This window comes from Vigna unguiculata, chromosome 7, assembly GCF_004118075.2.
Source record: "Vigna unguiculata cultivar IT97K-499-35 chromosome 7, ASM411807v1, whole genome shotgun sequence".
NCBI lineage: Eukaryota > Viridiplantae > Streptophyta > Magnoliopsida > Fabales > Fabaceae > Vigna > Vigna unguiculata.
Window position 1 is genome coordinate 17562906 of NC_040285.1, and position 15138 is coordinate 17578043.

A 15138-nucleotide genomic window follows, 5' to 3' on the forward strand; every position below is an offset into this window, starting at 1 on the left:
AACTTTTTTTCCTTTTGGGTGTATTTTATAGGATTTGATGACGAGAATGACAATTGGTTTAGGTAAACAACAAGGTGGACTCTATTACTTAGTTGCAATGACATCAAATAAGTCACACACTCCCATTCCATCACTCGTAGCCCATGTCACCAAGTCATCTCCTCCTTCAAACACTTCTACTACCTTGTGGCATCGACGACTAGGACATCGATCTCCATCTAGATTAAATTTCATTGCTAAAACTTTGTTAAACCTCTCTTTAGAGTCAAATAAAATTTTTGATGTTTGTACTCTTTCAAAACAAACATGCCTTCCTTTTCCAAATAGCTCAATTTCTTCCATTAAACCTTTTGAATTAATTCATTTTTTATATTTGGGGACCATATAAAGTTCCTTCTCTTTTTAGTGCAAAGTATTTTTTGACTGTTGTGGATAATTTTTCTCATTTCACTTAGATTTTTTCATGCATCATAAAAGTGAAACCCAACTTCTCCTTACCAATTTTTTCTGTTTTGTCAAAATCCATTTTAATACTAGTATAGCCAATATTCGGGTTGACAATGGAAGGAAATTTTTTCTATGCGAAATTTTTTTACACAACAAGAAACAACTTACCAACTTACTCTCTTGTATATATTTCTGTTTTTTCTTTCAATAAAATACAACACATAATTTGTTTTATTTGTTTTCTTTACAAATAACAATAATACCAATCATAACAAACTAATGATGATAATAATAATGATTATGCTATAAATATTAATGTCAATGCTAATACTAAGGCTAATGTTTATGATAATAATGTACAATTCCATATAAAGATATACATCAACAACAAAACAAATAAAAAATCAAAGTAATTGAAATATGATTCTGTAGTAAATAAAAGTAAAATATGTGTCTAATTATAATAACACTACAAAAATAATTAATTTTAGTGGGGGTTATATTTGGCGTTTCTAGGGGTTTTAACCCCCACTAATGGATTTACCAAGGGTTTGCAATTCCCCGGAAGAACTAGCGTGGCTAACAGATTATCGGGGGTTTTTATCAACCCTTGGAAAAGCGCGACTTACTGGGGGTTTACAAAACCCCTGGTACTGCCTGGGGTTTCTGGAACCCCCACTATTCCTTGGGTGTTTTCAAACTCTACTACTGCTTGGGGTTTTTGAAACCCCTGCTATTGCCTGGGGTTTTTAAAACCCCCACTACTGCCTGGGGTTTTTAAAACCCTCACTACTACTTGAGGTTTAAAACCCGCATTAATTCCCTGTCTAGGGTTTGAAACTCCCATTGCTATCGGTGGTTCAAATCCTCCTTGTGTCGACAATGAGCTCTAAATAATTTTTATTGGAGTTTCCTTTTTTGTTTCTTTCATATTTTTTAATAATACATAAATCCTAAAATAAAAATAAAAATTATAAAAGGCAATAATTTTAGATTTTTGGTATTTATAATTTACAAATTACGATTATAAAAGGAACAAAGAACAAAGTCTACAAATTTAATATCAAACAATGTAAATAACAAAGCGTAAAAATTAAAATTCATAAGTCATTATTACAGTGTTAGTTGTTTTAATCAGAAAATTATACATAACAAAAAATTAAATAACATCTTTCTAATGTGGTGCTTGATATAATTTGTTCATTACAAAGACTTCCTTAATCTGATACCTTGTACCTTAACAAGGTTCATAACTTCTTCCACAATTTGGATTCATGCACTTTATTTCTTCTCTGGTTGGTGTTCCAAGATCTACAATACACATAATCATGAGTTGATCTCAACAAACAAACCTTTGTCAAGACGCAACCAAGCAGAAATCAGAACATATTTGTGCACTATGATGTGATTTTTGGAGAATGGATACCATTTTGCTCACAATATCCACTAATCATGTACAATAAAAGGTTATTTGCATTATTTCATGTACAAACTCTGAATAATAGGAAACAATGTAATTAAAATATTTCCTCTAAAAAAAGGTAAAATTATTCAAGTTGCATGAACCCACCAAGAACATAATCAAATGTTTTCTTAATTATCCCATCATAAACCTGTAATTAAAATTTTCTCCTGAATTTATGGCACAGTGCGCGATGGCAGCAGTTCCATTTGCCCAAGGAGTTATAACCTGCATAACCAAACATATTGGTTCATAACTTGACATGTTATGTGATTATCTTGAATAAAGTCAAAGGTCTTTATAACAATATTAAAAGGGTCATGTAGTAATGGAAAACTTGAAAGACATGGTGAACAAACATACTTACTCGACTTATATCATGGTTCTGATTCATGATTATGCAACTCTCAAACCAAGACACGAACTCACTTGATACCATGTCATCTCCATACTAATGTGAGAGAAAAATCCAAAAAATAAATGATAAGAGAATATATACAAGAAAACCTTACCTCAAGTTTCATATAATAATGTATAGATGTGGTGTTCTCATCTAAGATTAAGGATAACATATATCAACCAACAAGAGAAAAATAAGGAAATTGATACTGGAAAATACTAATGTCAATTTTCCCTTATAATAACATGATTACCAAGGTTGTCAAACTCGAGAGTTTACGTAAACTCGTGAGAGCCCAGTAAACTCGAATCGTAAACTCGAATCGTAAACTCGTAAGAGTTTACTTCACAAAGAAAAAACAATTGATATAAATAATATCCTAATTCAAACAAGTCCATAAAATTATATAGCTTAAAAGTATTTGAAATAAATATGTTCATACAAATACTGTAAAACATAAATTGAAATATCAAATGTCTATGTTTAATCCTCTAATCCTCTAATGATATCATCATCTCCATCATCATCTTCATCTTCATCCAGCTCCTCCCCTGATGAAACATGTGCATCCTCATTGGCATCAAAAGTTATATTATCAAGATCAAGAGCATCTAGAGCTGGATCTGTTGTTGGTCCATCTAAAGGAACATTTTGAACATCAATTTCACCTTCAGCTTGCTCAATCTCAACAACGTCATTTGCCTCTTCAGTTATCCATTCATCATCTGATTCAATGTCATCAAATGGTAGAGTAATAGTTTTTCGAAGTTGTCTACTTTTCAACTTCAAGTTATACATCACATAAACTAAATCATTCATCTTTTTCTGATGCAAACGGTTCCTTCTCTTTGTATGAACCTAAAATGAAATATTAAATTTTAGTAGATATAAACCTAATAAAGAAAATTATAAATGAGAAATAATTTAAATTACCATCTCGAATGAGCTCCAATTACGCTCACAACCCGAAGAACTACAAGTCAAGCTTAGAATTCGAATAGCAAATCTCTTCAACTCCGGAGTTGCATCACCAAACATCTCCCACCATTCACCAGGATTTAATTCTTTCCTGCATTCCTTTGCATCTTCCATTCCAAAAAGCCCTCTAGCAAAATGAAATTGAACAATTTGCAAATTAATTTTTCTTCTTTCTGCAATATCTGGCACCATTCTTCTCATGCACTCATACAGTCCTTCTTTAACCTCTCCACCATCATCACATCTAAAGTTAGGTTCATAGTGGAAGTGGGGGTTGAGAAAATAGGCAGCTGCATGTAAAGGCCTATGAAGTTGACTATCCCATCGAGCATCAATTATTCTCCAAACCTCTTCATAACTACATTCAATACCAAACAAATTTCAGACATAAGGAATTAAACTTTTAATGAGTTTAAGTTTGGAAGTTTACCTCTTCTGAATATTGTTAAAATTGTTTCTAATCTTTTCTTTTGCACAATCCATCTCTTCATAAATGAAACCCATTGCGGGTTTTACATCTGAGTCCACCAATCTTAAGACCACCATAAGAGGGGCAGTGGCCTTCAAGCATGTGGAGACATTCTTCCAAAACCGGCTGTCTAATACCACACGTTCTATTCTTTTCCCCTCTTGTGAAGTTCCAAATTTGCTTGTCGTCCACTCATCGGAGTTAAACATGGTCAATAATGATGCCTTCAATTCATGAAGACAACCAAGAGTTAAATATGCCGTTGCAAATCTAGTCACACCCGGTCTTATCAAGTCTCTACCTTTAGTGAACTTTTTCAACATCGAAATCAACATTGTTCTTCCATAAATGTAAGTGGTAATCTTTCTTCCCTTCTTGATTGTCAATTCATGGACCTTCAAATTCTTTTCAAAATCTTCAAAGATCAAATCAATACAGTGTGCAGCACATGGAGTCCAATACAATCATTCTCTTTTTTGCATCAACAAATCTCCAGCTGCCTTGAAATTTGCAGCATTATCAGTGACAACTTGAACTACATTTTCTTCTCCAACATACTCAACAACATCATCTAACATCTTAAAAACTTTATCAGTTGTTTTTGAAATGTCTGAGGTGTCAAGAGAATAAAGAAAAACCGTCCCTTTAGGACTATTGACCAAGAAGTTGCAAATAGAACGTCTTTTTTTATCCGTCCAACCATCAGACATAATGGTACAACCAGTTCTCTTCCACTCCTCCTTGTATTCTTCAAGCATTAAATCTGTTTTGCTCACAGCTTGCTTCAAGAGCTTCTCTCTAATATCATGATAAGAGGGTGGTTTGTAGCCAACTCCATATTTACCAATCATTTCACACATCTTTGCAAATGCTGGATTTCTAATCACATTGAAAGGAATGGCACTAGTGTAAAAGACTTCAGCCACTTGAGCATCAACCTCTTCTTTGAATCCTTTTTTCATCATCTGATTTATAGTTGCTTGGACTCCCCCTTTACTAGCATTGGCAACTCTTTGTTTTCCTTTAAAGCCAAACAGCATATGTCCTCCTTCAACACTTTCACTTTCTTCATCTTCTTCATCAATGATATTCAACTTCCTTCTCTTTAATGCTGCATGCTTAGCTTCTGCAACTATCTTTATCATCAAATTTTTTATTTCGTCCGAAACAGAAGCACAAGGTTCAGAATCCTCCCTAGTTCCAGCAAGATGATGTTTGAATCTAAATATCCCTCCACTCACAATCTTTGAGCAATAGTTACATTTGACTTTTCTACCATTGCCATTAATATCAAATCCGTGTTTCCATCCAATATCAGAGCGGTTCCCCGGAGCATTTTTACTTCTACTCTTGATAGATGAGGATGCACTTGGATTAGTATCCACTGAATTTGATGCATTTCCAGACATTGTAAAAAATCTGTATTGTAAAATAATTTTGTATTTAAAAAAAAATACTAATCGTAAAATAAAAGTGATGGTCACACGAGAAAGAGAAAAAACCAGTACTGAAGGACAATCTGCTGCCGACGACGAGGGGAGAGGAGACGCGACGATCACTGCTGCCGACGACGAGGCGAGGCGTTGACGACGGCCAGGCGAGACAGAGGCGACACGAACGCGACGGCGGCGCGACAGAAACACGACGGTGACGCGAAACGAGCGCGACGGTGACGCGAAACGAGCGCGACGGTGAGGCGACCTGGACGCGACGGTGAGGCGACCTGGACGCGACGGCGAGGAGACCTGGACGCGACGGCGAGGTGAAGCAGAAGCAGAAAAACGATGGCGAACAACAGTGAATGGAAACGCGATGGCGAGCGCGAGGAAGAACAGCTCCAGAAGCGCCACTGAACGACAACCCTAAATCGCGAAAAATTAGGTTAGTTCTCCCCCCCAAAACGACCTCGTTCCCCTTTAAATTTTTCAGCCATTCGAACTCGTTCACACGCCGCAGAATCGCGATTTTACGCGAGTTTAACGATCCCACTTTCGATTCCACCAATTTTACTCCAAAAACGAGTTAGCTTCCGAGTTAACTCGGAAACCAGGTGTAGGAACGCAAACTCATCCGAGTTAACGAGTTAACTCGCGAGTTTGATAACCATGATGATTACTACTTAAGCCCTTGTGCTAACAAAGTAGTATCCATTTGATTTTTTATTAGAAGTGGAGTTTCTTTGTCATGTTTACCTTAATAGTTATAGCACATGGTTGTTCAAGAGTTTTGTCTCTAAGGTGATCAATTGGTATGTTGAAAAGTCACCTTCTATTATAAGTTGTACATACCATTTGGGCAAATATTCAAATGATCTTAAAGGGATTTTTGCCAAACTCTCTAATTATGTCTGCATATATTTTTTTTTTTTGAGAAATCATATTGGATAAAGCAACAACATGATTTAAAATCGACTTTAGTTATTTCACAATCAAGCATCTATCTTTTTGGTTCAGGAACCAAAGGCAGGAAATTTGGCTCTTTGGGGTTGAACTTTCTCATCTCATCATCATCTTCAACACCCCTCTTTCTCCTAATCACACCTTTCCAATTCTTGCTTGTGTTTTCCTCTTCACCACCTATGCAACTTGTTCTTTGGAACCTTTTACCTTTACCTTGGTCTTTTTCCAACAAATCCTGATCTTCATTTGCCATGTTACTTTCCTCAGACACATCTACCAACTCAATTACACTCTCCATTTTACTGCTCTCATCATTGTTCCCTAGGCTGCTTAAGCATCCATCTTCCCCTGTCTCGTCAATTGTGCTAGTGTCACTTATCTTCTGATTCTGAGTGTTGTCCAATGTATGTTCATCAAGTGTCTTTGAGTTGCAACTAGCCTCATCATCCACATGTTTCTCATCTTCTCCACCATTATCTTGTGCAATCATCATATACTCAAATATTTCCTCTGGAAATGAAGATTGGTCAATTTCTTTGGCTTCAATGCTTCCATTCGTGTCTTCAAGAACGAAACTAATGCCAATAAATTCTTCAAAATGGGTGTTTTCTTCTAAATTGGCCTCTTTGTGTGTTTCATCAACCAGAAAGTCCTCATAGTAGCTACCAAGGATGTCATCTAACCATGTGACTGACACATCATGAGAACTCTCTCATGAGGACTCAACTTTTGAGTCGTTTTCCTCTTCTGTGTAAACTGAAGAATCAGAATCTACAAAGCCCCATTAACAACAACACAATACCAGTCACTAGGGCGAACATCTGACCTAGTTAACCCAAATGAAGATCCTCCTCTTCCTCCAAACGCACCAAAATCAATTATGTCTCCATATTTTGAGTCCCCACATCACTAGCATGAATCTCTCCTCTGAAAGTTCAGGTGCTGACATGACCTGCAGTTCCAGTCTCCTGGTTTGCTCATATTTACTTCCCTGCAAAACACTGTTGCATTCACCAAAAACAATCATGGTTATTACAACACTTTATGAGTACATACACTATGAATGAACCAAGTCTGAAATGTTGAATACATTTTTCTGGTAGCATATTTATTGCCACATTACATGTGTAATATGTTTATGCATAGTACTAGGCACTAGCTAGCTTGCTAGCATCATGCTTATTATAATATTGGGACAAATCTAAAATAAAATAACTCAGTCTTGGATTAGCTTCTTTGAAACATATGAAAACAAGTTACGAGGATGACATAAAATAGCACTCTAGTAGAAGACAGATTCATCACATTACTATAAATGTGAGCTTCTGGAGAGTCTAAGATTTTAATCACTGAATAACTACATAGAGAGTTCTTTATCCATCTCTCTTTTCTCCTTTGATTATTTCTCCACTTTCTATGGAACCAAACAAAAAATTCACAAGCATCTATTTTAGTGTGTTGGACTTTACTAGATAAGTTATTGTGCAAATGCTGAGAGAAAAATTATAATTTTCAAAGCAAAGAAGACACATAATAATAAGTTATATTACCCAGTAACCAGCATGTAATCCACGAACCTTCTAATGAATAAATAGAAAATATGTGAGCCATCATACCTAAACAACTTGCAAAGGCCAAATATTGCAGCCTCTGAGCTTGAACTGGTATCTCATTTGCAATATCATGGTGAATGATTAGGAAAAGTGGAGGCCAATTCTTATCATCAACAGGAACACCAGCTGATAAGCATATTTATTTTTCAAACAAGAAAAATAGGTTATTAACTCAGCATAAATATAGAGACAATTGAAGGGGCAACATGGTGGGGTTTTGTCATTCACCTCTAGAAACAACCTCTTCTCTTTTTTTATTTCCTACATATGCTTTTTCAAAGGGTCATAAAATCAACAAAAAGTATAGGATAAAATTAACAGTAGCAAGAGCAAGACTTGTACATTCAGTTAGCTAAAGAAATATAGGTATATCACTATTGATGACATTAACAAAAATAATGCTTAATTGTAAATAAAATCTACCTTCTCTCTCCATTTTAAATCTGCTTCCCAAGCTGCTAGCTCCTGACCTTTTTTTCTTCGAGTCCTATAAAATATCATGGAGAACAAAATCAACCCATCCAAAAATAATCTTACAATCTTAAGAGAAAGTCTTTGAATTAGCAATGACATTACATTTGTAGTATACAAAGGAATATCAACTGTAGCATTATGTCTTTGACCATAGCCTAGTGGTTTAGATGCTACTGGTGGACTACGTGAACAATTTTGTAAGAACCAATAGCATGAAAAATATTGTAAAATCAAACAATAAACATTAAATATCAAGCCTTCAAAACTAGCAAATTGCACAAGAGATGACAGTTATAATGTCAACGTTATTTCACAAATGTGGTCTAAAATTAGAATATAAAGTTAGTTCATCAGAATCTACAAGGTCTTCAACTAACTAAATATCTCTTGTAAACACATATGCAGCAAAATTAACTCTGAACTCATGCCCAAACCAAGCCCTCGGTTATGTTCTGTTGTAAATGATACACATCGCATTTAGGCAATTTAGCAAGTGAGAGCAAAGTGGCACAAGTAGTCGCGAACCTCCAAAGAAGTCGCGGACCTTCGAAGCAACCACGAACCTCCAAAGCAGTCGCAAACCTCCGAAGCAACCACTAACCACCGAAGCAGCCGTCGTGAACACCACAGATATAGAAGAAAACGCACTTGAAAACAAACATCTGGCTGTGAATTAGACAAGTAAGAGATTTATGACGTGAGAAATTGGGAAATCTAAAAGGATGAAAGTTGTGATTCAGATACGCAAAGAGTGAAATTGTTTCTCTGTAACTCAAAATTGAATGTTAGGTTTAGACATGAAGATGTTAGGTCTAGCTTGCATTCTCACTAGGAAAAATGAAATGAATGAAAAATAGAAAAAAGGGAAAATGAAAAGTATACCAAAAATAGAAAAGAGGAAAATTTTCCATGATTCATTAAATAACCATTGAAACTTATCAGGGATTTGAAAAAACCCCACTATGTATTTCTCTTATCAAGGGTTATTATAACCTCCATTAAAAAAACCCTTCTAAAATTAACTTTTTTTGTAGTGTAATAATAATAATAATAATAATATCACTATAATAATATTCCGTGATAATAATAATAATAATAATAATAATAATAATAATAATAATAATAATAATAATAATAATAATAATAATAATAATAATAATACAACTCCATATATATAAAGATATATTCTATATAAAGATATACATCACTAACAAAATAAATAAAAAATGCAAGTAATTAGAGATAAAATGAAAGAAAAATCAATTCAATCGACACATGTCAAGTGAATAAGATATACATTTTAAACACTTCGGTGGGGTATTGTTCATAATAATAATAATAATAATAATAATAATAATAATAATAATAATAATAATAATAATAATATATATAAAGAAATATTATATATAAAGATATACATTAAAATAAATAAATAAAAAGCGTAAGTAATTAAAGTTAAAATAAAAGAAAAATTAATTGAATTGACACGCGTCAAGTGAATAAGATAAACATTTCAAAAATTTCAATAGTGAGTATTGTTAATAATAATTAAAATAATAATAATAATAATAATATAACTACATGTTTATAAAGATATATTATATATAAAATATATATTAACAACAAAATAAATAAAAAATACAAATAATTAAAGGTAAAATGCCAGAAAAATCAATTGAATTGATATGTGTCAAGTGAATAAGATAAATATTTTGGACATTTCGGTGGCGTATTATTTTCTTATTTTGTAATAGATGTAAGAAATTGGTAAAATATGATACCATATACAATAAAAGAAATAAACACAAAACGAATACTAATGCTACTAATACCAACACTAATATTAATTCAAATAATAAAACTACCAATAACACAATCAGTAATTATAATATCAATAATAATAACATTAATAATAATAATAATATAATAGATAATAATAATAATAATAATAATAATAATAATAATAATAATAATAAGTAATTATAATTTTATGATTACTAATATTAATAATAAATTTAATAATAATGTATAATAATTGTATTAATATATTATATATTAATATTACAAATAATAATAATAGTAATTTTTCTATCAATAATAATATTAATAAATTTAATAACAACAATAACAATAAATAATATATAATATATCTTATATAATATATAATATATAATAATATTAATAAGTATTAATTTTTTTATATTATAATTAATAATAATAATAATTTCTTTAATTTTATCTTTTCTCATATTAATATTAATAATAATATTAATATATTATATATTAATATTACTAATAAAATTAATAATGTTATTATTGTTAACATTATTAATAAATTTAATAATAATAATAATAATAGTAATATATAAGTTGTAACATCTCAAAAACTGAATAACCTCAAATTAATAAAACATCACATACATGAATATTCAGAGAGTACGAAGTTTAGGTTATAAAGGTATATCATACGTCAGATATACCCAGATTACAAAGAAAGGGCTCCACACGGTCCAAGCAGAAAATACACTAAAAAAACAAAATAATTAAACTAGGTCTCATTCGGAAAAGAGAAACATAAATAATAAAACTCTTCAGTGATGGACCCCACAATGGCCCAATACCCATCCAATCCATCAAGCTGCAGCATCCCTATTATCATTACCACTGTCAGGGGTTCTCGCATCTGCTCACATCAACAAGGTTGATGATCATCGCGAGGATAGAGACCACACATAACACACAAGCAAGCAAAAGGGTAAGCTAGCGAAGAAGTCATCATATCATGCACTCAACATACCATTTCACATTCAAACATACACAGCAGACACCCACATGTGAAGTACTCATCCATATCAAACCCTAAGACTTAACTATCCGGATACGTATCTGAGGCACCACCACGTGACAGTGGAATTATGTCCTACAAATGAGGCGTCACCGCGAGGCCTTCACGGAATTATACCCTTACAAGAGGCACCACCACGTGGCCTTCGTGGAATTACGCCCTGGCCCTGAGGCACCACCACGACCTCCCGTGGAATTACGTCCTTTTGTCGAGGCACCACCAGGGACTCCCCTTAAGAGGGTCCATGGAATTACGTCCAACCGATGAGGCGCCACCAAGATCTCTCACTACAAGAGTCATGGAATTATGCCATACCCATACTGTAAACATGTTCCACCAACCAATCAATAATTTCCCATAACATAAATATCATGTATAAACAACAATTCATACAACTCATGCTTTCCAATTCATACCCAATCAAACCACATGCCATTTCCATTTCAAATGTAACATATTACTCATGCCATCATCACACAACCCTTCTAGTAAGGCATTTGGGTCAGATAAACTAGCCACACATCAGTGAACCATTCAACAACAGCATCAAAACCTGCCCGCTGCCTCGCCCAAGCTAACAGGGCTCGCTCAGGCGAGAGGGATCCTCTCGCTCAGGCAAATCCCATCTCGCCAAGGCGAAGGCGCGACAAAGGAACATGGGGCTCTGTGGGGTCTCGCTCAGGCGAGCCCCTTCTTGCCTAGGCGAGAGCACTCCTCGCTCAAAAAGAACATAAGTCGCCTAGGCGACAATTCGAGTGGCAGAATCTGGGCGAGCATCTGATAATCTCACTTAGGCGAGTCTAGCTCGCTTGGGCGAGAAAACCAGCACTCTCCACTATTTTCTCGTTCAGCAGCCACAAACACGAAACAAAACATGTTTTAACATAACCCAGATCAGATGCAATGACAACCAAGTCGTACAAACACGAACTAACAGCAAATTAATAGAAAACACAAGAAAATGAAGGTCCTAGCTTCCCTTACCTAGAACTAGCTAGACCGGGGTTTCAACTCCAACAGTGGGACGTAATAGTACAAGGGAGAGGTGGCTAGCTACGCGAATCAAGAGGATGAACAGAAACCCTAGCAGAGCTTCTGGGAAGAGGTTAGGGCTTGACAACTGCGATTTCTGCGAATGAATGGAAAAGATTAGGTTAGGGCAGACTAAGGGTATGGTTCCCCCTTCTTAGGCCAGCCCTAGGCCCAACCAACTTTGGGGCAGCCCTTAAGGATTTAGGCAGAAAAGAATAATAAAATTAATGGGCCTTACATTCTCCCCAACAAGAAAATTTTTCGACCTCGAAAATAAAACTTACCAAGTAAAAAGGTGCGGGTTTGATTTCCTCATATCCTCCTCCAACTCCCAAGTAGAGTTACCTGCCCTCCAATCCCAGATGATCTTAACCAGTCTGACTGTTTTTCCTCTGCATTCCTCCACCTTGCTATCCTCTAGAGCAATGGGTGGCACTTCCACAGTGAGGTCCTCCCTGATCTGTATATCCCCAGCTTCCAACACATAGGCCGGATCAAACACATACTTCCTCAATTGCGACATGTGGAACACCGGGTGAAGATTTGCCAACTGAGGAGGCAAAGCTATATCATAAGCCACTGGTCCAATCCTCCTCGAGATCTGATAGGGGCTAAGGAACTTAGGAAAGAGCTTTCTTGAGCGGAGCGCCCTTCCCACACCAATGGTTCGGGTCACCCTCAAGAACACATGATCCCCAACCTCAAATTCCAAAGGTCTCCTCTTACGGTCAGCGTAAGCCTTCTGTCTACTCTGGGACGCCTGCATTCGGTCCCTCACCAATCTCACTTTCTAAGTGGTTTGTTTCAACAACTCTGGTTCAACCAACACTGCCTCCCCATCCTGATACCAACACAAAGGAGTCCTACACTTTTGGCCGTAAAGAGCCTCATAAGGTGCCATCTCTATGCTTGCATGGAAATTATTGTTGTAGGTGAACTCAATCAACGGTAACACTTCATCCCAAGCACCCAAATGATCTAGTATGCATGTCCGCAATAAGACCTCAAGTGACTGGATTGTTCTCTCAGACTGACCATCTGTTTGAGGGTGATAAGCTGAACTCATCGTGAGTTTGCTTCCCAAAGCACCCTACAAGGTTTGCCAAAACCATGATGTGAACCGTGGATCTCTATCTGATACAATGCTCGAAGGCACCCCATGCAATCTCACAATCTCCTTGATGTACAACTGAGCCAACTTAACCATAAACATCCTCAGGTTCATTGCTAAGAAATGCGCACTCTTGGTCAGTCGGTCCACTATGACCTAGATGGTGTCATGCCCTCTAAAAGTTTGTGGCAAATGGGTCACAAAGTCCATCGAGATGCTATCCCATTTCCACACTGGTATCTCTAGGGGCTGTATCATCCCGCCGGATCTCTAGTGCTTTACATTTGCCTTCTGACAGGTCAGACAGGCAGACACGAATTGTGCCATATCCTTCTTCATCCCTTGCCACCAGAAAGCTTTCCTGAGGTCTTGATACATCTTAGTCATGCCTGGATGCAAGCTAAGACGACTCTTGTGCCCTTCCTCAAGGATTAGCCTTTTCACCTCCACATCATCAGGCACACACACTTTGCCCTGGAATCTCAATATGTCGTCGTTACCCAAAGCGAAGTCCTTTTCCCTTCTGACCCTAATTGCTCCCTAACCTTGCTCAGACTATTATCCAACAGTTGTCTTTCTCTAACCGAGTTCAGGAAGTCACTAGATATGGTCAGATTACTACATCTAATGAATCCCGACTCCAACTCCGCCTGCAGTTTCATGTCTCTGAATTTCTCCAGCAATTCCACCTCCTTGATCATGAGATGAGCGGTGTGCACCGTCTTCCTACTTAGAGCATCGGCTACTACGTTCGCCTTCCCTGGATGGTACAAAAGCTCAAAATCATAATCCTTCAAGAATTTCATCCATCTTCTCTACCTCATGTTTAACTCTTTCTGGTCGAATAGGTACTTCAGACTCTTGTGATCACCAAATACCCGGAATTGAGCACCGTAGAGGTAGTGCCTTCAAATTTTCAAGGCAAATACTATAGTTGTCAGCTCCAGGTCATGAGTGGGATAGTTTCTCTCATGCACCTTGAGTTGCTTCGATGCATATGCCACTGCCTTCTTCTCTTGCATCAGAACACAACCAAGTCCAAGGTGAGATGCGTCACAATAAACCTCAAAGGGTTTTCCAACATCCGAGATAACCAATATCGGGGCGCTCGTCAAACTTCGCTTCAGCTCTTGAAAACTTTCCTCACACTTATCCGTCCAAGCGAAGGGTTGGTCTTTCTGAGTAAGTTGGGTCAGGGGCGCCACTATCTTGGAGAATCCCTCTATGAATCTCCTATAGTAGCCAGATAAACCCACAAAGCTTCTGATTTCGGTTGCTGACTTGGGACTTTCCCACTTAACCACTGCATCGACTTTTGCTGGATCTACCGCAATGCCTTGCGTAGATATCACATGGCCCAAGAATTGTACCTCATCCATCCAGAATTCACACTTAGACAGTTTAGCATATAGTCGCTTCTCCCTCAGGATACCAAGCACTAGCCTCAGGTGCTCGACATGCTCTTCCTGAGTCTTGGAATAGATAAGGATGTCGTCTATGAAGACTACGACAAACTTATCCAAGAATGGCCAGAAAATTCTGTTCATGTAGTCCATGAACACTGTCGGAGCATTGGTCACACCAAAAGGCATAACCACATACTCGTAGTGTCCATACCGGGACCTGAAGGCCGTCTTCTGTACATCATCCACCTTCACCAGAATCTGATGATATCCCGACCACAAGTCAATCTTTGAAAACACCGAGGATCCATGCAACTGATCCATCAAGTCATCTATTCTCGGGAGGGGGTACTTGTTCTTGATGGTCATCTTGTTCAACTGCCTGTAGTCTACACACAACCGCGAACTCCCATCTTTCTTCTTCACCAGTAGCACCGGCGCTCCCCAAGGTGAGGTACTGGGCCAGATAAACTGCTTCCCCAATAAATCCTCTATCTGTTTCTTG

The 15138-nt window shown here is 36.6% G+C and overlaps 1 pseudogene; it reads right to left on the bottom strand.

Moving 5' to 3' along the window:
* Positions 1–2574: 2574 nt before the first annotated feature.
* Positions 2575–5866, bottom strand: LOC114191887 (annotated as a pseudogene).
* Between the last annotated feature and the right edge of the window lie 9272 nt (positions 5867–15138).